We start from the raw sequence: 25,787 nt of genomic DNA on the forward strand, positions 1-25,787 counted from the left end.
AACACTTAACACGTGCTCGCTTCGGCAGCACATACACTAAAATTGGAACGATACAGAGAAGATTAGCATGGCCCCTGCTCAAGGATGACACGCAAATTCGTGAAGCGTTCCATGTTTTTATTTGAAATGTAAATGAAGAAAATATCTAATAAAAAATTAAAAAAAGTAATCGCTCAACACCTTGCCAGGCGCATGGATCTTGGGAGAGAACTCAGGTCCCTGTGTATACATGACAAACACTTTACCAATGAAGTCCTCTCCTGAACCACTTGCCACACAGAGCATACTTTTGCAAGATCAACTCAGTGAATTATTTGAAAAAATATAAAATCATATTAAACCTTTCCAGTTTAATGTTTTAAAGAATTTTTGAGCATAGGGCCTGAAGAGAGAATTCAGTGGTTAAGAGCACTGACTGTTATTTCAGAGGGCCTAGGACCAACTCCCAGCCCCTAAGTGGCAGCTCACAACTGTCTGTGACTCCAATTTTAGGAGATTTGACAGTCTTTTTTGGCTTCTGCAGGTATCAGGCACACATGTGATGAGCAGATATATAGTCAGGCAAAACACTCACACACAGGCTTAAGAGATGGCTCAGTTGTTAAGAGCACTGACTGCTCTTCAGCAGTTCCTGAGTTCAAATGCCAACAACTACATGGTGGCTCACAACCATCCATAATGAGATCTGATACCCTCTTCTGAGGTGTCTGAAGACAGCTACAGTACACTTACATATAATAAATAAATAAATAAATATTTTTTAAAAAGTTAGGAGACAACTTAGCCGGGCGGTGGTGGTGCATAGCTTTAATCCCAGCACTTGGGAGGCAGAAGCAGGCAGATTTCTGAGTCCAAGACCAGCCTGGTCTACAGAGTGAGTTCCAGAACAGCCAGGGCTATAAAGAGAAACCCTGTCTCGAAAAAACAAACAAACAAACAAACAAACAAATAATCCACTAACACACATAGAAAAGCAAATACATGTTTAAACAGTTAGTTAGGAAGGTTATGAACGTGGAATGCTTTATTCTCCTGTTATAAGAAAAAGAAATGGGGTAGCCAGTCTAGAGAGTTAGGCAACTGAAGACTGTTTTGCATCTGAGGTGACTCTCTAGAAACTAATTGAGAATCTCCATCTCCTTTGCTATTTGTGCTTCTAGAAACACAGCCTGGTTCTCTAGCATCATCTGGAAGCCTGGTATAGCAGTGGTTTTAAAGAATCTCCTGATTAAATGCAAATATGTTTATGAAAACAGTGGTACAGGGTTCCAGGAATGTGGATGCTACAGTTGACAAGAAATGGCCAAATACTTAGTTGAGGAAAGGGTTGGAGAAAGACCAATAATTAAAATTGTGTTTTTTACCAATTAAGAGGAAATAAAATAAACAGGAAATGTCATTCTTTTCATCTCTTCCTGTGTAACAATCAAACAAAAATGAGACATATCCAAACTTTTTTTATTTGGAAGACAGGCAAAATCAAAAAGCATAAACCATATAATACTTTGTAGCTCTCTCCTCCCCGTCCTTCTCCTCCCCCTCCCCCTCCTCACACCCCTCCCCATGCTCCTCTTCCTCCTTCTCCTTCTTTGGTACAGCATTGACAGAGTTAATTCATTGTATAAAGGAAACAGAATGGAACCTCTCTTGGATCTCCACACAGCTTAAAAGAAGGCTTAAGTAACATTAAATAGAGATGGTCCACATGTGTAGCAGGAAACAGTGCAGAACATAATGCAGGTTTTGTGTAGTGGCATAGAAATAGAAGACATTGTGGTCTCTTAAAATTGAAAGGTCAAAAGTTAGGTATGCAGAATCAGAGAGATGGTGACAATAAACAGAAATGAAGCTGGCTGAGAGAAATAAGAAATAGAAGAGGAAGGAAAGCCATCACTGAGCCAAATTGAATAGTATGAACAAAGAGTTGGGGAAGGAGGAAGATACTTCAAACACATACTAAAATTATGATGAGAAAATCATTTAAGTTTTAAAATGTATGGAAATGTGGCTTAGTGATAGGGCAGTTGGCTAACATGGCAAGTTCGTGGGTCCAGTCTCCAGCACTAGTTTATTTATTCAGTCCCAGCACTACTGCCAAGAATAAACTCTTTCAATTAAGTTTATTTTTAAAAGAAACATTATAGAATTTACAGTGAAATGAGAACATGTGGATATAGATAAAATACCGTTCAGAATCCATAAAGTTAGACAGTCTGACTACTAGAAAAAATTAAAATGAATGCATTACATTCAACTCAGAAAGATGGGTGCTGGAAGAATAACAAGAATCTGCAAAACAGGAAAGAGAATTTCTTTAAAATAATTTTGTAAATTATAAATAAAAAAATTTAAAAAGATACATTAATAATTCAGAATTTATTTTCTTCTTAAGAGAATAAAAAGCTAAACAATCTAGTATCAGTTGACAATTACTAAATTACAAAAAACAACCACAAATACATAAAAGTAAAAAGAGAGTGGAGAATTAACTCAAGATATGAATTAAGTTTAAACTTAATATAACATTTTCTTTAGATTAAGTTAAAACTTTCAGTTTAAATTCAGATAAATGAATTTACGTAAATAAAAATCACCAAAGAGCTACAAAATAAGTAAGAAATTCAGGTTGAAAAACTACCACCAAATATATACATACTATGGCATTTACGTGTGTGCATATGTGTGTGAGTGAGTGTGAAAAGAGTGAGCTGTCCTTCACAGCTCCCTTTAGGATGCAGTGTCATTACACATAGAACAATATGGTCTTCTTCCTACCTGTTTGTTTTGCTCATGGTTGGAATTCTGTCTTTACCTTTGTGACAGTGGCAGAGCCCGTTTTCTGCTAAGTATATGAGCATTGTTATATAGAGGAGGTTTGGGGGCTCTTGGCTAGTGTTTGCTAGGTTAGAGGAGGAAGTGATTATCAGTACCAGCTATGGTTGTGCATAAATTTCTTGATCATTAAGTTTTGTTTAATTTAGAAGAATATAATCTATAACCTAGAGACAACTACTGTCTTTGAAAACTACCATAGTGTGAAATATAAAATTACACTTTTACTTAATGATAAACATTGTTTTCTTTGAGTGGCACTTAAAATTGAGAAAATATTTAAAACCGACCATACTTGTATAACTCAGCATATTTATGTTAGCTATAATTAAGAAACAAAGAACAACCATACAGTAGTGGCTCACACCTTCAATCCGAGCACTGGTATGTCAGTGGTAGGTGGATTTCTGAGTTCAAGGCCAGCATGGGCTACAGAGTGAGATCCAGGATAGCCAGGGCTACACAGAGAAACCCTATCTTGAAAAACAAAACAAAATAAAGCAATACAAATAAACAAAAAGAACAAATAACAAAAATTAGTTTATACAGTCATGAGTAAGATATGTGGTTTGTCTTTATTTTCGATTTTAGAAGTATTTTGGTTATATCTAATCATGGTTAAGGATAAAATATGTCCAAGATATTGTTTATATTGAAAATATTGAACTAGTTTCTTTGTAGTCAGTTTTATTTTGAATATATAAATAGTTGTATAGAAATAAATTATATGAGGTAACCCAATCACAAAAGAACTCACACAATATGCATTCACTGATAATTGAATATTAGCCCAGATACTTAGAATACCCAAGATATAAGATACAATTTGTGAAACTCATGAAACTCAAGAAGAACGAAGACCAAAGTGTGGACACTTTGCCCCTTCTTAGAATTGGGAACAAATCACCCATGGAAGGAGTTACAGAGACAAAGATTGGAGCTGAGAGGAAAGGATGGACCATCTAGAGACTGCCATATCCGGGGATCTATCCCATAATCAGCCTCCAAACGCTGACACCATTGCATACACTAGCAAGATTTTGCTGAAAGGACACTGATATAGCTGTCTCTTGTGAGGCTATGCCAGGGCCTAGCAAACACAGAAGTGGATGCTCACAGTTAGCTATTGGATGAATCACAGGGCCCCCAATGGAGGAGCTAGAGAAAGTATCCAAGGAGCTAAAGGGATCTGCAACCCTATAGGTGGAACAACAATATGAACTAACCAGTACTCCCCAGAGCTCTTGTCTCTAGCTGCATATGTATCAAAAGATGGCCTAGTCGGCTATCAGTGGAAAGAGAGGCCCATTGGTTGTGCAAACTTTATATGCCTCAGTATAGGGGAATGCCAGGGCCAAGAAGTGGTAGTGGGTGGGTAGGGGAGTGGGTGGGGGAGCGGGTGGGGGACTTTTGGGATAACATTTGAAATGTAAATGAAGAAAATACCTCGTAAAAAATTAAAAAAAGAAAGAAATTATATAAATTTTCAAAGATTGCTTAAGTTCAATATGGAAGACAAAATCTCAGGGTCTTATACTTAAAGGGAATATTGATTTATGTTAAATTTCAAAGGAATTGATTAGATTATCCATGTTGCCTGGTTAACACAGCAGTCTTGTGCTCTGGCCACAGATTGCCTTTAAGAAAACGCAGTGAGGGTTTTTCTAGGGAGCCAGTGCCTCTGAGTTCTTATGACACATGTATTTTTTTAACATCAAATTTAATATTTTGACAACGTATGAACCACATGTGAGTACTTTCTCTACAGGTTTTCTGTTGGGCAGGTGCCATCTGTGGTTGTGAAGCCAAGTGTTCTTCTGGGGCAGAATAATCGAATCAGAGTTAATGGGGTGACCATCTAAGCAGGGCTCTTTGTCATTAAGGTCCACTCTTGTGATAGTAGCACATTATCCCACTGATTGGATTTGTAGGAAGGCATCCACCTGTGGCCCGTGTTGGCAGACAAGAGACTGACTGCAGAGGCAGCCCTGGCGAAGAAGAAGCAGGGGGTAGCTGTCCTGGGCAGCAGAGGCTTTGGCTGGAAAGCCACACTTGCAGTATGGCTTAAGCGATACAAGTAGGTGGGTGACTCCCATGGTATTTGGTTCATGTAGGTTCCAAAATAAAGCAACCAAAAGCAGAGGGTTAGATTCTGTGGCACTGGAAAGGAAGGATTTATCTTGAGCAAGGGAAAAGCAAAAGCCTGGGGAGACCCACAGCCAGCTGATGAGACAAGATTTAAGCACCTGGAGCCCTTTACCTCCATCTCATGGATGATTTTCTGTTTGGATGAGAGCTATTGTAAGAATTTCCATGTCTGTTGGGGGCACTGAAGTTCTCACAGACTATGGTAAACACAATTTGGCTCACACGCTCTCATAATCAGGCTGACTTGCAGTGAAACAGAGAGTGCTCTATAGCTGTGCCAGGCCTCTAGCAGTACCAACTGTTAAATAATAAACAGGCCCTGTTTGTTGGCAGCCTCTTCCCCTCCTGCCAACATGGAGTGCCCATTTTCTGGGTTTACCTGCCCGCATGTGTTCAGACACTAAGAACAGTGTGTGTGTTGTGTGAGGCAGCGATGGCGTGAACACATCAGTCTACATCTAATCTGCTTAGTATATTATTCCCTCAGGACATCGGGTAAGCTAGCAGCCATGCAGGGCTTGGGCAGCACAAACAATGGCCGTGCTGTTGTTCTAGATAATGTTATAGGCTTTGAAGAGGGCACTAGCTTATTGTTTTTCTTACGTTTATTTTCTCTTCCTATTCTTTTTGCATTGGTTTGGTGGAGTATGGACTAGGGAAAATGAGAATGAATCTGCCAATGAGATACTTTACTTCAGGAAGTTAGAAAATATCTGGGCTGGTTATGTTATTTCACTGGCAAGATGTCTTTGGTTAATGTGCATTGAGTAGTGAGTCATTCTGGAAGTACTTTCTCAAGTCCCACAGAAGGTAACCCCAGAGAAGATGCCCACACTTGGCTCAGTGGGTGTGTCACACTATAACTAAAGCATCAAAGTCCATGGAGAGGTCAGACTTCTTCCCCATACCATCACTAAGTGCTATGGAAGGGCAGTGTAAGTAAGATCCAGTTGGAAGCAATATCCACCTAGTCTCGTTCATGCTCCAACCACCACCTCCCTTTCTCTGAAGGAAAGATTCCTACATGTCACTGTGATGTTCTTTTCCCAGGAATAGTCCCTTGATAATGTTAGTTTTACAATGCTGCTTTGGCCAAATGAATTTCATATGTCTCACAGATGCAGTGCTCAAAAATAGACTCTTAAAATTCCCACAAACCCTCTTCAACCCCAGCAAAGCCACGATGCTCATCGCTAGGAGTAAGCTTTGTATGTTTAGGTCTAAGTGACTTGGAGTTCCTAAGCAGCATGAGGGGTAACTATGAAGCAAAAGATATTCATTCATTCATTCATCCCCCCCCATCGCCTTTCTTCTTTCTCATAAGTTAAGTGAAAAGAAAGACCTTAACTTTCTTCTAATGGCAATATCATTATGAAAAATAGTCTTGTTAGACATTTCTATTATAATCCATTTGTTTAAAATTGTCATTCACATTCCCTTGTAATGATGGTTCCCACATGATGAAGCTCTTCGTTGATTGGGAGAGCAAAACCATTTGCTTGCATGAAATGAAATTTCATTCTCAGATCACTAAATACGGGCTACACTGTGGAGTAATCATTCAGTCTTTTTGACTAGGATATTTTTAGATCAAAAGTAAATAGTTGAATGACAGGCTCTGGTGACAGCACAGTCAGTGGAGGTTCAGAGTGTTGGGCTGTGATATTCAACCTAGTCTTCTCTGGATTCACCCCTCAACAGTATGCAGTGGAAGCTAATTTTTATTTCTTTTCATTAAAAATTCAAGGACCTCTTTTCTCACTATCTTTTGAAAAAGACCTTGCTAATTCAGTCTAAAACTTGTATTGTAGTTCTTCTTAAATTTACATTTATTTTGAGAATTAATTTTTAAAATCTTACCAGTATATTCTCAGTACTAGGGTGGTACCCTGAGCCTCTTGCATGCAGACCTTTTCCTGTGAGGTATCTCTCCTCCCTCTATTCAGTCTGCTCTTGACCATGGTGACCTATATAGCATTCACCTGGAATGGTTAAAAAAAATGGCACAAAATTCATAGGGAAATAGTTAATTAAGCAAGGGGGAGGGCAAGCCTAGACCCTTCTAACTGAGGAGCTTTTGACCTTTATGGCTTCAAGCACATGGGGAGTCAGTTTTCACTAAAGATGTGGCTTCTGACTTGTGGGCCTGTGAATGGCCCGACAGCCCTGAGTATGTGGGCGGCATGAATTGGATAAGGTGAGGTAGTCATAAATGCATATTTGAGAAAACTGAATCAAACTTGGAAGGGTGTGGGGAAGTATGGTTTGGATCTGGGTGGATCAAAAAGCATTGTAGAAAATTATTAATGAATTAATAAAAATATTTTTGAAGTGAGTGGCACTCGATGACAAGGAATTGGGTTTACTGTTAGGTTACTATTAGTAAGTGGCACTCTATGACAATGAGTTTGGTATACTGTTACTTTCCTGCTGTAGCTTCATTCTTCTTGTGATAATGTTTTCAAAAGTGTCATCCAATCAAATTAGGGCCAGATTAATTTTTCTTTATATAAAGCAATTTTTTATTTTTTCTACTTGGCCTTCCAACCTACAGGCCTCAGACCTCCACCAAACCCCTGAATAGGAGTAGACCCTAATAGAGTACTTCTCCAGCCCCAACCTCAGGAGCGTTCCTGAGTTCCAATGTCTAATTTGCTGTGAACAGAAAGGGAGATGCCACAAGTTTTTCAAATCATCTCTCAATGAATAAATAAGGTCAAAGAACAGCGTTTGTGTTGTGATCGTATATGTAGGCGTGCATGTTTGTAGGTGCACATGCCCCTACCACTATTTGTTCTACTCTATGATATGTTTGATATAGAACACATATCATACTTCTCTGTTCTGTGCTTGTAGAACTGCCAATCTATAGCTGAGGTAACAACTGTTCCTAGTGGTTTAGTTGCTCAAATTCATGAAAATCAGACTGTTTCTTTTTCTTTTATGTATGTATGTATGTATGTATGTATGTATGTATGTATGTATGTATGTATAATTTTTCTCATGTGTTTATTTTCTTAAGCACCTATATAAACACCCATGTATCTAGAAGACATATAGTTTTTTATATACATTTCCACTAGGCCCTTACTTCCTAGAGTCAGCATATAAGCAGCTGTGGAATAATAAAATACATTCTCTTATTGCTCATTAGGAAAAGATGTTTACTACCTGATTTAGTGATTTTATAAGATTATTTTTGGTATACTGAATAGAAAATCCATACATGGTTACAGTTGGCTTTGGGTGTTGGGAAAACAGGATTGCTGGAACAGCACTTAAATAAAAGGAATAGTGCTGACCTACTTAGAGAAATTAATTATGAAAGAAAAATAATGGATTATAGTAGCAGATAATGGTTCTGGGGCTGCTGCTGGTTGAAATCCATCCTGAGGCTTATTTATAATTGGCACAATTAGAGTTTTCGAGAATTGAGCAGCCTTGATTTATTTACAAGGGTTCACACAGGACTTGAGTCAGGGGGAATGAAAGGGACAGAGGTAGATAAAGGATTTACTGCTTTAAACGTCAGTTCTGTAGAATTTCAAATTTAGATGATAGGGTAGAACATACCATCTCCAGAGATAAAATGTCAGGTTCTTAAATGCCAGGAGTTTTTAAAAATTTGGGTTCTTTCTTGAAGAACCAGTCTACATAGTAGATTTGATAAAAAGCTGAATTGTACTTTGAATTTAAGAACATTTTGCTTTCTAGGATTCTGTGAACTAAGTTTCTATAATATGCAGTTTAGTACTTGTTCATTTGTTTGTCAGATATTTATTACTATTGATATTTAATGTGTGTCAGATCCTGTTCTATACACTTGAAATCTGTAGTAACAAATCAACTGTGTTATTTACTAGGAAATGATAAGAGTATGATTCATTTGTAAGGCATAAAAAAGAACAAATGAATAGGCTACATCTTATCATCATTAAAATTTGTATATTTGAAAATATTATTAATATAATAAATAAAATACATGCTGTACAAAAATATTTACAAAGAGTTTATTCGTTAGAGAATTTTTCAAAATGCAGTACATTAAGAAAATACATACTGTGTTGAACAGTCAATAGATTTTGATCACAAAAGATATTAACACATAGAAATATGCTCAAGTTTAGCATCTGTTAGATAAATCGCATGTTAAAGGCTTGAGATACGGCTACACATGTTTTGAAGTGTTTGAAATTAAGAAGAGTGACCATACCAGGTATTTGTGAGAATGTGGAAAATCTGTCAAAAAGTAAAATTATCTGGAAATAATTTGATATCTTTCTTTTTTAAAAAAATCAAACATACATTTATTGGGTAATCTGGCATTTTTCTGCAATGAAAGAGCAAGGAAAGTAAATGTTTTTATTAGAATTATACACAGATGTTTCTAACAGCTTTGTTTATATGACATAAAAAAATTAAGCAACCTATATGACCATTCAAAGACAGAGATAAATTTTAATATAAACGATTAACACAAAATAACAAATTGGGCTGAATTATTGCTACATGGATAATTCTCAAAATAATATATGGAGTTTAGGAAAGCAAAGTAAGTTCACAATGCCTGATACTATTGATACATACAGTTTTAGGGTAATGAATGATAGTAGCTCCACACTTTTTAGGGGTGGTGAGTAACTGTTATTTCATTGCGGCGCTGGCTTCAAGGGCTAATCAGTGTGTCAAAAATTTTATACTTTAACTCTGTGATTTAATCTTTATCAAGTTTACCTTACAACACTGCTTTTTAAGGGGAAGAAGAAGGGGGGACGAGATGTAAATTATATCCAAGAAATGACAAGGTAGCAAATCCACATAGTACTAGTCTGGAAATGTTCATAGCGTCCCCTTTATTGCTGAAATCACTCCATCCATGTACAGTTTCCTTGGGGCACTTCCTCATCTATGACAACTACTTTCCATGATTCTATACCCTCATGCCTGAAAGCAGGTGGTGAATCCTACATTTACTCTATTTCTTTCTCCACTTGTGCAATTATATTTAAGAGCCAGAGAGACTGAAGGAAGTGGGATTTGAAGTGCAGTAGAAAACTATTTGCTCTCAAAGATAGCCTTAACCTTTGCAGCATTAGAAGACCCTGACCACTTTGGATCCCTGAACACATTACTTTCTACAATACCTGTAGTCTATTTCTGAACAGTTACCATATCTGTTTTCCACCTTGGACTGTCTCTAAGTACTGCCTTCTCACTCCCCACCCCTTTTTTTGTTTTTTGGTTTTTTGTTTTTTTTGTTTTTTGTTTTTTGTTTTTTTTGAGACAGGGTTTCTCTGTATAGCCCTGGCTGTCCTGGAACTCACTTTGTAGACCAGGCTGACCTCGAACTTAGAAATCCACCTGCCTCTGCCTCCTGAGTGCTGGGATTAAAGGTGTGCGCCACCACGCCTGGCACATTTTTTCCTTGAATGACCATTATCCCTTCCAAACTAACCTATGTGCCAAATTAAACTCTTCCTCTCAAGTAAAGTCTTCCCTTTAGGATTGCCATGTAAATGTTCATAAGGTGCTTCCTTCTCCGAATCTGCTTGGGCACACATGCACCTGTTCCCTAGTCTTTGATCTTCCTTGGAAGTAAGCATTTAATCTCCTTCCTCTCTCTATATATCAAAGCTATATCCATAGTTCAGAGAGCCATCTAGTTTTACCTAAATTTTTGCAATAGTCACTTTATATTCTTCATATTAATCTTGCAACCCAGTCATTGTCTCTTCCAGAATGACTCATGTCTTTCCCTCATAGCAGCTTAAAAATATTTGGATATTTTTAAACATTCTTCACTTTCATTTCTTCACTTTTGTGTTCACTTCTTTGAAGTAAAACAATTTATAAAGTTAATGTTACAACTAATTTTCTCTGAGATGCCTTTACTGATTTCCTAACTAATTAAATTTTCTTACATTGCACTTCTGTAGATGTAAGCTTTATTTATTCGTTTACTTATGATACAAAGTCTTCTAACTCTCAAGTTAGCCTCAGACTTGCTGTGTAGTTGAGGAAAACCATGAGAGTCTGATTCTCTTGATTCTGTATCCCAAGTGCTGGAGTTACCATTATGCCAATTTGTGTGACTCTGGGTTCCATGCCCACGGCTTTGTGATTGGTAGGTGTGTTTTGCCAACTAAGCCACATTTCCAGCCCAATATGGTTTATTTTCACTGGTTGTTTTACCTAACTCTGTTTTTAAAAACAAATTATATATTATTTTTAAGCACTAAGTCTAGTGCCAAACATGATACCTCCACATGGAAATTGATGAAACATTAAATGGTTTGTTAAATGAGTGAATAAAGAAATAGTTTATATGATTTTTGTGATATAAAAGCTAAGTTGTTACATTTTTAATTTGTTTGGAAGCTGGTAAATAGATTTATTTAAAAGTAAACTTAATTTTCACTTGCATAGCTTTATAAAATGTGTATATTAGTAGAGAATATAACATTTATTATTTTCTTTTACGGAGTGCCTAAATATACTTAAATTCACATGTACTCCTAAACATATATTATTTCTGTATGGTTAGAAACTTCTAAAATCCTTTCTTCACACTTTTGGGTTGTACAGACACCATTGTGGTTCTTTGTAGCTTCTGTGCTTTACAATAGTAACCCTCTTCTGATTCCTGCCTGAAGACAACTTAGTATTGGTATCTCAACCGTGCCGCCTCCCGTCCTTATCATTAGCCTCGGGAAGCTCCCATTCTACTCTCAACTTCTGTAGGATCAGCTTTCTTATATTTCCTATGGAGCAAGCTTTCTGCCTGCTGTATTTCACTTACATAATGATCTCCAGATATCCAGTGACATCCATGTTTTCACCATTGATTTGAATTCTTGCATTTACAGTTAAATGGAATTCTATTGTTTATATTTATTTATTATACTTTTAAAAATCCACTCTGTAGTTACTAGACTCCCTGATTGTCTCTACTTCTTAGTCTGTATGAATTGTGCTATAATGAGAATCTAGATAGTCTTTACTGTACTAAGTGAAAGGCATATAACCAGAAGTGCAGAACTGACATAGTGTTTCTGTAGCGATGGTAGCAAGCTGCACTCTCATGAGCAATGTGCAGGGCTCTCCTTTTCATGATCGTCTCAGCAGAACTTCTCCTCAATCTTTTTGAGAATAGCTATTCTTACTGAAGTGACTTCTTAAAAAAAAAAGAGAAAAAGAAAGAAACAACGTTTTACAGTTGTTGAATGTGTCTGTGATGTCAGTGTATGACTGTGGGCACACATATGTCATAGAATGTGTGTGCATGTCAGAGGACAACTTTCAAGAGTTGGTTCTCCCTTTCCATCATGCAATGCTTGGACGGAGCACAACCTGTCAGGTATGCACCACGCATGCCTGTTTACCTACTGAGCTGCCTTGCTGACCCTTGTTGTGGTTTTGATTTCCATTTCCTGATAATTGCAACAGAGAACATTTTTTACATATCTATTTATTTTTCATCTTTTGTGAAATATAAATTCATGTTTATTGTCCATTTAAATTTTTTCTGTGTCATTTCTTTTGCTGAAGGAAGCTTTCAGGTTGGTGTCATCATATTTATTTGTTTTTGCTATTGTTTGTAGTGCTTCTTGTGACATACCCAGAAAATCCTTGCTAATCCCAATGCCCAGAAACATTTCCTCTTGTTCTGTTCTAGCAGTTTCTTCTAGTAATTAGCCTTACATTATTTTTGTAACTCAGTTGAGTTAGTTTTTATAATCAGTGAAAGGCGGCACTCTAGTTTCATTGGTCTGAGTGTATAAACAATTTTCTTAGCACAATTAATTTTGCCAGCGAGATCATCTTTGTCAAGAATCAGCTTATTTGGCTATGTGAGTTCTGGACCATGCACTTATGCCAGTGCAGTTTCACAGAGTTCTGAAGAGTACAGCTTCATAATACATTTTAAATCAGTTGGTGTACTGCTTCCTGATTTTTTCTGGCATTAGCTATTGCAGTGGCAATGTGTGTGTGCATGTGTGCAAGCATGTGTACGTGCATGTGTGCATGTGTGTGTGTGTGCACACACATGCAAGGTAAGTGCTTTCATATAAGTTTTAAGGAATTTTATAGGTCTGTGAAGACTACCATGAGTATTTCAATAGGAATTGCCCTAAATCTCTTGATCATTTTTGATAATGTGTACATTATAAAAATATTGGTTCTATGAATCCATGAACATAGTATATTTTCCCATATTTATATGTTTCTTTAATATCTTTCTTCAGTGCCTGTAATATTGTTAATAGGTATATTTTATTTCTTTGGTTGAATTTATTCTTAGTTATATTTGATGTTATAAATTGAATTGCTTTTATGACTTCTGTTTCAGTAATTTGCTATTGATGTAGAACAATTTGATTCTTACACATTGATTTTTCCTCCTGAAATTTGATATCATTACTTATTATTTCCAATAGTTTGGAAAGTTTTGGTAGCGTCTTTTCCTATGTATGAAATAAAATCTTTTGCAAATAATGACAACTTTAATTTTCATGGAGCTGCAGTTCCTAACAACATAAGTTCTTAGAATTTTTTTTACCTTTCTTATATGTCTTTTGAGTAGCTATCATTAGATTCTCTACTTTGTATAATTAATAAATGATCCTAGAATCTGAAATGCCTGAATTTCTTAATTCCTGTATGATTTCTCTGGTTAAATTACTGCTATCTCATTCATTTTTTTGTGTGTTTTTATTAGGGATGACTGAAAGTACCCATGTTTGATTTGGATTCTGTGAAAATTATTGTACTGTTTTCAACTTTATGATGCCAACAATTAGGATAATTCTGGTACTACATTTTGTCCCTATATATGGCTAGCTTATATCCAGGCCAACAGCAAACACTGTGTCTTGATCCATTACTTATGTATTATAAACTAGGTAGGATAATAGAGGTTAGACAAGAAAATAATCATACAGAATATGGTCCATATAACACCTAAGGAATTTCTAAATATTGTAGATATTCAATTTGAACAAAAGGTTCAAACATTTGATAAACAAACAATGGTGAAACATTTAAAATTATGCAGTCAATTCAGACATAAATCAGTTTCTTAGGCTCTAATAAATCCTTGCTAAAATATTTGTTGCGTCTTAAGGAAAATAGTACTTTTTAATTGCATAACTCATTTGAGTTTATTATCAATAAAATCATTGAGTACTTGATATAAGGCAGAATATTTTTTAACAAATTTAATTTTGTTATTTTTAATTTATGGGCACACTTGTGTGTCTGTGTGAATATGTGTATATAAGTGCAGGTGCCTTTGGAGTCGGGAAGTGGATGTTGGTTCCTCTGGAACTGCAGATGCAGGCTTTTGTCAGGCCTCTGATTGGTGCTTGAGACTGAACTCCGATATTTTCTAAGAGAAATATTTGGTTTGAAACACTAAGCTATTTCTCTAGTCCCTGAATCAGAATACCATTGGCATGCCTACAGTGAAATACTTCATAGGAGGACAGGACTCACAATGATCCTGCAGGGGAATTTACCATCATCTTACTTACTGGGAACTTAAATATCAGAGATGAAGAATAACTTGTTTGAGACACATAACTAGTACAGAGAAATCCCAGGTTCAAACTTCGAATCTATGTCACTCAAATATTCTCCTTTTATTTTTCTAGGTTATAATATTATTACATTATTTCTTTCTATGCTTTCTCTTTTCAATTCATCCCCTTGATTTCTTTCAAGTTCAATGTCCCTTTTTCATTAATTCTTGTTACAGTAACACATGTACACACACACACACACACACACACACACACACACACCCTGTTCCATGTGTATAATGTTACTTGTATGTCTGCTTTCAGGAATGGCTGTTTGAACTGGAAAACCAGTTGGTGCGCTCTTCCTTGGGTAAGACTATTTTCCCCACGCTCAGCATTACTTGGTTGCCTGTAATTCTTGGTATAGGGTTGCGGCCTCGTGGGATTTCTCCTGTCCATTTTACCATTTCTGTTGTTTATTTCCTGGTTAAGCTCATGTCAAGGGTTCTACCTACTGTCTCCTATTTTCTCTCTTAGGCAAATTCTTACTTGTTTGAGGTATCTTGCTTTTCTTTGGTTGCTTTAATAAGCGAACATGACTTTAATGGTCCAAACCATTAGAAACGTTCTTTCAAAGCAGTGAAACCAGTAACGGAGATTAACATGTTGGCAAGGCTACACTTTCTCTCACATTGTGTGAGAGTCTTTTCTTACTTTTTCATCCTCTAGTGGTTCCAAATATTTCTTGGCTTATAGATATTTATTATAATCTCAACTTAGACCTCAGTCTTCAGATGGCCTTATGCCATCCAATTGTCTTTTCCTCTTTTGGTACTTATATGAAGATATCATTAGAGATAGAGTATACCTTGGTTATGTAGGATAGTCTCATCTAGAGATGCTTAGCCCAAGTATATCTGAAAAGGCCCTTGAAATTAACTAATATTTTTTGTACATGTGTGTTTTGTATGTGTATATATATATATATGTGTGTGTGTGTGTGTGTGTGTGTGTGTGTGTGTGTGTATGTATATGTATATATATATATATATATATATATATATATATATATATATATATATATAGTATGCGTACCTGGAGTCTGGAGAGGACAAAGAAAGAAGGCTTCCCATCCCTGGAACTTCCCATTGCCTGTAACTTCAAGTCCCTTGGAGTTGCAGATGCATTTGAGCCATCATGTGGGAGCTGGAGACCAACTTGGGCCATCTCCTGGAGCAGAAAGTTAACATCTGATGAATCAGCACTAAGAAAAAGGCACTTTTAAAAAATGTGAACAGAGCCACAGATTCTGATTAGGTTATGATTTGAGCATTGCTTCTTTAGCGATTCAATCCTATATTCTACACTAAATATTCTATGAAGTAATTTGAGAAATTCCTATACTGTGGGCATGCCTTTGGAATATTTAATAGATACAGTACAGGAAAGTAAATTTTTGTGAGAAATGATGGAAATTAGGTAGGTAGGTACATGGATAAATAGAAACAGAAAGATCCAAATGATAGATTAATACTATTGTTGTTATGGCCAGCAGTAAAATCCTGATGCTCCTCTGTCATTAGTAAGACATGAATAGTAACATCTTATTAGGAATTCTAATCATAGGGTTAGAGTAGCTTTATTAAATTTGAGACTCACTTGCCTATTTGGTAGTAAACAAAGACCTCAATAAGTTGGTTTAATGATACCCCTGTTTCTACATGAAGCAGTCCCCACGTTTGCCATAGTCTATTTTGGTATATCTCCTATGAATTTCTTAACTGATTAATCTTTGTTGCCTTTCAAACATGCATCCTTCCCTGTCCCTGTTGGTTCTTTGTGGATGTGTAGTTTTTGTGTGTGATGTTAATATTTTAGGATTTTATGAATAATTCTCTAATTACTTTACCCTGAGCCTAGGATCCTTGTCTGACCTTCTTTAAACTTTCAGAGAGCCTAAATGCAGTTGTATTGTGGCTTTCCCAATTCCAAGTCTTACCCTCCCTTTTTATTTAGACCTATATGCATTGCAAAGAGTAGGAATGTATTATCCTACTCATTTAGAGCTGAAAAATTTACTGATAATACACAGACCTTTCCAGTTTGTTCTCAGTACAGCAGATGAATCTCAAAATTTTATTAGTCTTTTTGGTTAAAGGTTCATATTAAGTTAGTGTGATTAGGAAATCGAGTAATTTATAGGTTCCATTTTGAATTGGATCTGGCATATTAAATACCATCAACCTAAACAATGTGATTTGCCTTGTTTTCTTATATAATGTACATCATTTGCATTTTCATGCATTTGTCTCACTAGGAGGAGGAGTTTTCCCAGTGAGACTCTCTTAGATTAAATTACATTTTGATTTGTAAGTGGTTCTCAATGGAGGTAGCTTCTGAGTTAGGGAGAGGGCCTGTGTCCAGTTGGCCTTTCAGTTTTCAGGCTTTATCTGGTATAGACCCATGCAGGCCCTGGGCACACTGCCTCAGTCACTGTGACTTCATATGTGCTTTGGTTCTGCTGTGTTTAGAAGGCCTTGTTTTCTAGGTGTCCTCCATCCCCCTCTGGCTTTTATACTCTCTCTGCCTTCTCTTCCAGAGTAGGCCCTGAACATTGAGGGATTGGATGTAGATATCTCTTAGAGGTGAGTAGTTTGAGGTCCCATGCTCTCTGTGAGGACTGGTTGTAGATCACACTTCTATGAGTAGATGGCTCATCAAAACCAAACTCAGCCAATGTTTGGAGCTTCCTTGTCTCATAATGTTTTGTTGGGGCTTTTTTCTTTTTCTTTTTATTCATCTGTTTTTAACCTACAGGCTTTGCATGTATATTATAGCTCTGGTTTTATATGTTTTATGGAGTTTCTAAGTGTGGGGATAAATATGTCTCATGTCTTTTCTTGGGCTTTTCTCTTTCTGTTGGTTGATTGGTTGGTTGGTTGGTTGGTTGGTTGGTTGGTTGGTTGGTTGGTTTTATCCTATTATGATTACTTTGGTTTTGTTTTATTTTATTGTATTTTAATGTTATGCTTTAGAAACCTATTTTTTTTTTCTAATGGGAGTCAGGAAGGGGTTATTATAGATGGGAGGAGGAGAGAGAGAGGACTAAGAACAGCGGAAGGGGCACTAATCAGAATACAGTGTATGACAAAAATCCATTTTCAATAAAAGAAAAAACAAAAGAAACACACAAAAGTAACCGTAATTGTTAACATTTGTTTGCTACCTATGTTTCTTGATGCCCTGGATGAAAGGCCTTAATGAGCTGTGATAGTTACTCATATGGTGCTCTTAATAGTGAAGAAGCTGAGACTGCACTGCTCCTCTCTCTCTGCTTACCCTGTGTGAGCTCACTTAATAGGTTTTTTGGCTTCCATGTCTCTGTTTTAGTGAAAATATATTGATTAGATATTTTCCTTGGCCTTTGGAAAAGAATACTAAATTTTGGAATGTTACTATAGAATATTAATCAGTGAAAATTCTTTACTGTTAGCCTGTTTACTAAATGCTAGAAAATATTTTGTGTATAGATTAACAGTTGCAATAGATAGTCATCTTTTAAGGTGACATATCTTTGTCTGTGTACCTTCATATATAATTATCATTCTTTTATTATTGCCTAATGGTAATGTCTCACTTCTGACAGATACAATAACAAAAACCAGGGTATTAATAAAAAGAATGTATTTTTAAATAACTATGGTCTTTATCATGGTAGCTTGTGGGAAGCCACATGTGCCATTGCAGAGTGGCACAGGCTTCTGCTGGCCACCACGCATACATAGGTAGGAAAGTTTTTTGCCAAGATGAGGTTTTGAGAATTGACCAAAATTGACCAATCAGAAGAGAGAGAAATTGACCAATCAGAAGAGAGAGAAATTGACCAATCAGAAGAGAGAGAAGTTAACCAATCAGATGTAGGAATGCAAATGAGGTAGTAAGCATCAACCAAGCAAAACACAATCCGGGTGTGAGACACGCCTCTCCTAGGCCTATATAAAGCAGCACCAGGGCTGGGCTCAGGGTCTTTTCGCCTCTACAATCAAGCTCTCCCAATAAACGTGTGCAGAAGGATCCTGTTGCAGCGTCTTTCTTGCTGGTCGAGTTGGACTCACGCAAGAGTAGCTCCTGGATAAAGTTAGACAGAGAAAGACACATAAATACTCTTATAATGAGGTCATCCTGGAAAGAAGAGATTAAGGTTTGTGAAAAGTTAGTGACTAAATTTGGAAATGACTTCCTCACTCAAATAGAATATCAGGTGAGAACTCATATTTGGCAGGCTTGATCACAATCTCATGAGGAACTTGCACTCTGCATCTATATTCCCGACCCCCAAAGAAACTCTAGCCTACTACATATCCATTTTTTAATCTACTATATTTGTGGATAAATTATTACACAGTACTAGAATATGGATGTAGCAGTTCATCCAAGAGATATATACATCCTCTTATAGCTTACCCTCAAATGAAGACAAGATACAGAGACATAAATACACAAGATGTACAATAGGACGGCACTAGTACTGACTTCACAGGGGTAACTGAGGCGGGATGGAACACCGTGAGTACGTTTTGTATATCATGGTCTGAGAACAAAAGACTGCTACGTAGAGGTTTTATTAGATCTTAGAAAGTGGGAAGAGATTAGCCATGTGAAGATCTAGGAAATGGACAGCCAAGCAGGGACAATAATAATTAGAGTCTAAATATAGGCAGTAATAAGTTTAAATTGTTTGGGGGACAAAACAAAAGGAGCCAAGTTTCCAAAGAAAAAGTGACTGGAGATCAGGTAGCAGAGATGATGGAGACATTATTCTTAATGATTTTGATTTGAATTTCATTCTTATTACAACATGAACTCACTGTATTATTTCATGCAAGGGAACAATATAATGTGCCCTGGTTTTTAAGATTACTCTAGCTTCTGCTTTGATACCAGATTACAAAAGGCAACAGTGGAAACAGGAAGCTGGCAAGAATGTAATTGTGATGTGAATTGGTGATGGCAGAGATGACTGGTTTGGGAATGTGGCTTAGACTTGGGTTAATAGGGCTTGTTGAGAAGAGCACCAATGTTGAGTGTGACACAAAAGAGCCCTTGGACTTTGTCTGAGTGACTGGGAGGATGGCAGTGCCTTTTAGAAGAGGTATAGGTAGGAAAGCTTGATTGTGAGAGTTAGTAGTGAGATTGTTGCTGTAGGATTCCAAGTCTTGTTAGGTGTCTGTTATTCTACAATACGCAGAACTTACTAGGAATGTGCTCATTAACCTCTATTATATGTTGTAAGCTAGTTTCTTTCTTTGACGAACCACCTGTGATATCCCATAATATGTTTTTTATGAGTTCTTTTTTTTTGGGAGGGGATGTATGTGGTGTAAAATTTTTTCAAAGGCTATTTGAATGCTGAAATATTATACACTGACTCTACCAATACATTTGAGTTAATCAGACATAATTTTTCTTATATAGTGCTGTAAAGTACTCTGAGGGAAAAAAATCAAGGTAGCATTTTCATTATGCTTTATTAAAGTGTACGTATCAAATACAGGCTAACCCTTGGTCTCCCCCTGATTCAGTATTTGTTACATCTTCTTACCATGCTTTTCCTTATTCATTAGTGGTTCATTCATTCATGCCACCTTACCCACCTTAACAGTTTGTGGCAGCTCTGAAGCAAGTTCTATAAGCATAGTGAGAATTTTTATTACACTTCTGTGAGCTCTACAGTAAAAATATCTTTGTAAGTATGGTTACATAGATACATTCACTCTTTCCACATGATGGAAGGGTCAGAGGAGCCAAGGGAAAGGCAATTAATATCAACACTGCTTGATGGGGACACAAACAGCTGGCAGATGCTGTGTCATAAAGAATATAACCATTACTGGATGTCTGTGGACACCAAATATAAATGATTCTGTGGCCCACTGGTATATTTAGATACCAAGGTATGAGAAAGTACATAGCTGAGATTGGATCTGCTAAATTCTGATGCCAGCAATGGGACAAACTGCAACCGCTGTGCTTTGTGAGATACTTGTATGAACTCATGTATTATAAAATTAAATTGTATTGTGTATAGTTCATTGTATTGTTCCGTCAGATTTTGATATCCTCATTTTAAATAATTCATGGGAAGAAATGATCACTTCATAATGCCACAAACTCACAGCAGGCAAAACTAATTTTACACAATATGAAAACAGATTTTATTTATTTAAAAGGAATATTAAAAAAAACACAACAACAACTTTTTTGACACCAGCTGCTGGGAAATAAATAGAATACTTTATGACAAATATCTAAATCTATAAAAGCTGTTCCTGGGAGAGCAAGTTGTAGATTGTAAAGATACATTTACATGCTTTGGTCAGTACTGGAAGGCACATTTAAAGCAAAACAAAGCTTCCCATTTCATTTAATTTCTTGGAATGTAGAAGTTGGAGAAAATCAGCCTTACACAGTCTCTTCCTGTCCTCCTAACACAGTGCCAGCAATGGGACCAACTTTAGCTTTAACACCAGCCACCCCATAAGTAAATAGTAGAGAAGGAACTAGCGAAGTGTTCTTAAATATCAGTGCTCTCAGTGTTCTTTATAACGTGGCCTAATCATTCTTTGACTAGTGCTGGGTGTTTGAGGTCACCACAGAACCCATCTTCCAGTGTGACTTTAGAGAAAGATGGGAAAACAAGGTGAGCCTATAAAGGGGCTATTTTCGCTGGAAGTGTTTACTAAGGAAACATCACACATAGTAGTAAACAGTCTAAGCTTGTTATTCAATGTGACAGGAAATCCAGATCTGTTCAATGAAATTCTGTCTGCAGACAAAGGATAGGACTCAAGCCCTGGCCAGATCTAGGCTTAATCTAGGTAATGTCAGAGTCCAGGCTGCTGGGTAATGTGTCGCATTCCAGAAGCATCAGCAAGAGAACAGAGGTGAGGCAAGAAGGGCTGGGGCTAGAGAACAGTGAATAGACACAGAGGGAAAAGACAGAGCCTGAAAAGAGTTGTACACTTTATTACTCCCAGTGAAAACCCACTCTGCTGGCAATCTCCATGTTGTTTATTACATTTGCCTAAAAAGAAAATAATTTAAAATTCTTCCTAATGGTGGGGGTTTGATTTTTTCGAAGAGATTGACCCTACACAGACATTTATTATTATTTCTGACAGCAGCTGAATTCCAGGCATCTTTGTGTACTTTATAATAGACAGCCTTATATAATGTCCATGGTGGAAGGGCTTACCTCTGGTTTTGTTAAACATTTCCTTCTTCACAGGTTAAAAGTTAACATTGAGAATTTCTTATACAATTTGAAAAGTTACAGGTTCTGAAGTACTGAAATATGGAGCTATCACCATTAACTTTTCCATATGTAAAATACAGTGGGTGAAAAGTTGCAGTAAGAACATTTTTTTTCTCTAAAAGCATGAGGACCCGAGTTCTAACACCCAGCCCCCACATACAAAGCAGGACATGTCTGCATATGCTGGAAACCCCTGCATGGAGGTGGAGGTGGAGGTGGGTAGGGACAGGCAGATGTCTGGAGCTCACTGGCTAACCAGCCAGACTAAAACTTCCTGCTTCCAGTTCAGGAAGAAACCGGGTCTCAACCTCTGTGCTGCCATACTGGTGTGTATACACCACACACATAAGTCCCATTCACATACATGGCCTATCCCACCACACTTAAAATATGCAATGTTTGGGATTTAAAATATTCAATCTATATTACCAAACTGTTAGTAGGTGATGTATTTCAGTGGCTTTGTTTGTTTTTCTTTGGTGATGACATATAAGATTACAGGTTCCTTCATCCTCCATACATTAGTACATTCTAACATATCCTTTAGCAAGGTTGCTCTGATAATAATTGAAAGAACATTGGGATTCCAATAATGAAGGTGTGAGTTCATGTACTACTAACTAAAATTGGTGACCATGTACAATTCATTTCAAATTTTGGGGTCCTTCTGTTTTCAGTCTGTAAGCTCAGGTTAACAATACCCATCTATGAGATTCTGTGACCCCATTCAGTGAACTATTGGAAAATTTGGGAAATGTTAGAATGAGATTAAAATAGTGAATTCATCCTCTATTGAATGCTTGATAAATTCTGTTTCTAAACAGCTCCACCCGTCCATTTTGAAGGATGGCTGTGCATATATAATGTAATATGTCTAAAGTGACTTCCATTTGTGCAGTGCATTTGCTGCAACACAGCTAGAATTATAATGCAAACATTAGCAAAACAAAGCTGCCACAGCAATGTTAGTATCAGGAGACCTGAGTTACATTGTACTGATATTTTAGCAAATCTATATATATATTATATATTATTTATATTCCAATTTGTCCTTGAAACAAAATATATAGCACTCTGGGATCTTACAGAAAACAAAGATAGACACCAGGAATCCCCAACTTTCTCTTGTCTCTGAATTTCTGTGATTCCTACCTTTTAGAATATAAAGTTTACATCTATACGAAAACAGATTCTTTTCTTATATATATTTATTATAGTTCCTTCCTACCTGCCCTCCTCTGCAGATACAGTCCATTCAGTCCCTCATTAGAAAAAAAAGAAAGAAAGGAAACAATAGGCTTCTAAGAGATAACAACCAAACACGAAATATAATAAGATGGTCCAAAATTTATTGTATTGAAGTTGGACATGGCAATCCGATGGACGAAAAGGAGTCCTAAAAGTAGACATAAGATAAACGCATGAAACTCAAGAAGAATGAAGACCAAAGTGTGGACACTCTGCCCCTTCTTAGAAGTGGGAACAAAACACCCATGGAAGGAGTTACAGAGACAAAGTTTGGAGCTGTGATGAAAGGATGGACCATCTAGAGACTGCCATATCCAGGGATCCATCCCATAATCAGCTTCCAAACGCTGACACCATTGCATACACTAGCAAGATTTTGCTGAAAGGACCCAGATATAGCTCTCTCTTGTGAAACTATGCTGGGGCCTAGCAAACACAGAAGTGGATGATCACAGTCAGCTATTGGATGGATCACAGGGCTCCCAATGGAGAAGCTAGAGAAAGTACCCAAGGAGCTAAAGGGATCTGCAACCCTATAGTTGGAACAACATGATGAACTAACCAGTACCCCGGAGCTCTTGTCTCTAGCTGCATATGTATCTAAAGATGGCCTAGTCGGCCATCACTGGAAAGAGATGCCCATTGGACTTGCAAACTTTATATGCCCCAATACAGGGGAATGCCAGGGCCAAAAGAATGGGAATGGGTGGGTAGGGAAGTGGGGGGGGGTATGGGGGACTTTTGGGATAGCATTGGAAATGTAATTGAGGAAAATACGTAATAAAAATAAATAAATTAAAAAAAAAAAGAGTGAGACACCCACTTGTTCTCCCTGTCAAGAGTCCTATAAAAATAAGCTGATAACCCAACAATTCCAGGTGTATCTTTCCATACACTCTCTCTCCACACCATCCCACTGCAACACACACACACACACACACACACACACACACACACACACACACACACACCACACACGCACGACACGCACGTGCGCACAACTGCTCCCATTCCCACACTCCCCCAGTCCACCCTAAGATGTATTCTATTTTCTGCTCTCACAGGGTTCCATGCATCCCCACTAGATGCCTACTCTTTATATACTCTCTGGGTCTACAGGTTGTATCTTGGTTACCATTTACTTTATGATAACCACATACCAGTGAGTGCCTACTATATTTGTCTTTCTGTATCTCAGTTACCTTACTCAGGGTGAGTTTTTCTAGCTTCATCCATTAGCCTGATAATTTGTTGGTATCTGTTTTTAATTAATGAGTAATAGCCCATTATATAAATATAGCCCATTTTCTTTGCCAATTCTTCTACTGAACTGCACCTAGGCTTTTTCCAGTTTCTGGCTATTATGAGTAAAGCTGCTATGAATATGGGTGTGCAGGTGTCCTTGTGGTAGAATGGACCTTCTTTAGAGTATATGCCCCAGAGCTGTATGCTGGGGTCTTCAGCCAAATCATTTCTCAACTTTCTGAGCAACTGCCATATTGATTCTCATAGTGGCTGTACAGATCTGTACTCCCAGCAGCAGTAAAGGAGTGTTTGTTCTCTCATTCCACATCCTCACAAGCATGAGCTGTCACTTTTGTTATTGATGTTAGCCATTCTGTCTGGTGTAAGGTAAAAATCTCAAAGAAGTTTTTATTTGCATTTCCTTGATGGATAGGGATGTTGAACATTTCTGTTTCTCCGCAATTTTGAATTCCCTTATTGAGAATTCTCTGTACCACATTTTTAATTGGATTTTTAATATTTTTGAGTTCTTTATATATTTGGATTATTAGCCCTCTGAATGTGGAGTTGGCTAAAAATCTGTTCCAATTCTGTAGTCTGCTATTTTGTCCAAATGGCAGTGTCCTTTGCCTTAAAAAAAGCTTTTCAGTTTCATGAAGTATTATTTATTAATTGTGAATCTTAATACCAGTGTTATTAGTATTTTGTTCAGAAAGCCAACTTATCTCCTGTGTCAATGTGTTCACACATTCTCTTCTATCAGGTTCAGTGCATCTAGTTTAATCTTGACTTTTTGATCCACGTGGACTGAATTTAGTACATATAGATCCATTTTTTGTAAAGGACTTTTTAAAAAATTAATTAATTTTTTATACTCCATATTTTATTTCTCCCCCCACCCACTCTCAACTGTTCCACATCCCATACGTTCTCCCCACCCCCTGTCTCCACCCCCCATGCCGCTTGACCTCCAAACTCCCTGGGGCCTCTATTCTCTTGAAGGTTATGTGTATCATCTCTGAATAAACACAGACCTGGCAGTCTTCTACTGTTTGTGTGTTGGGAGCCTCATATCAGCTGGTGTATGCTCTCTGTTTGGTGATCCAGTGTTTGAGAGATCTCAGGGGTCCAGATTAATTGAGACTGCTGGTCCTCCTACAGGTTTGCCCTTCTCCTCAGCTTCTTTCAGCTTTTCCCTATTTCAACCAGGGGTCAGCTGCTTCTCTTCTGTCCATTGGTTGGGTGCAAATATCTGCATCTGACTCTTTCAGCTGCTTGTTGGGTCTTCTGGGGTACAGTCATGCTAAGTCCCTTTTTGTGAATACTCCATACCCTCAGTAATAGTGTCAGGCCTTTGGACCTCCCCTTGAGCTGGATCCTACTTTGGGCCTGTCGCTGGACCTTCTTTTCTTCAGGATCTTCTCCATTTTCATCCCTGTAATTCTTTCAGATAGCAACAATTATGGATCAGAGTTGTG

General features: G+C 37.3%; 1 protein-coding gene and 1 non-coding gene across 19 annotated transcripts in view; both read left to right on the forward strand.

Moving 5' to 3' along the window:
• The window catches only part of Zbtb20 (zinc finger and BTB domain containing 20), a 765,654-nt gene that overhangs the window by 255,897 nt on the left and 483,970 nt on the right, over window positions 1-25,787 (forward strand). For 14 of the 18 annotated variants that reach the window (XM_029470523.2, XM_085832261.1, XM_029470521.2 and 11 more), the window contains one exon: window positions 14,826-14,871. The exons of the other annotated variants lie outside the window; for them this stretch is intronic. The gene's annotated coding sequence lies outside the window, so the exon portion shown is untranslated. The remainder of the gene's footprint in view (window positions 1-14,825; window positions 14,872-25,787) is intronic. 18 annotated transcript variants of the gene reach the window in all.
• Window positions 13-119, forward strand: LOC115029675 (U6 spliceosomal RNA). Its single transcript, XR_003835224.1, has one exon. It is a non-coding gene; the product is annotated as a U6 spliceosomal RNA (small nuclear RNA).

This window comes from Mus caroli, unplaced genomic scaffold (assembly GCF_978045245.1).
Source record: "Mus caroli unplaced genomic scaffold, Mus_caroli_1 scaffold_17, whole genome shotgun sequence".
Classification (NCBI taxonomy): Eukaryota; Metazoa; Chordata; class Mammalia; order Rodentia; family Muridae; genus Mus; species Mus caroli.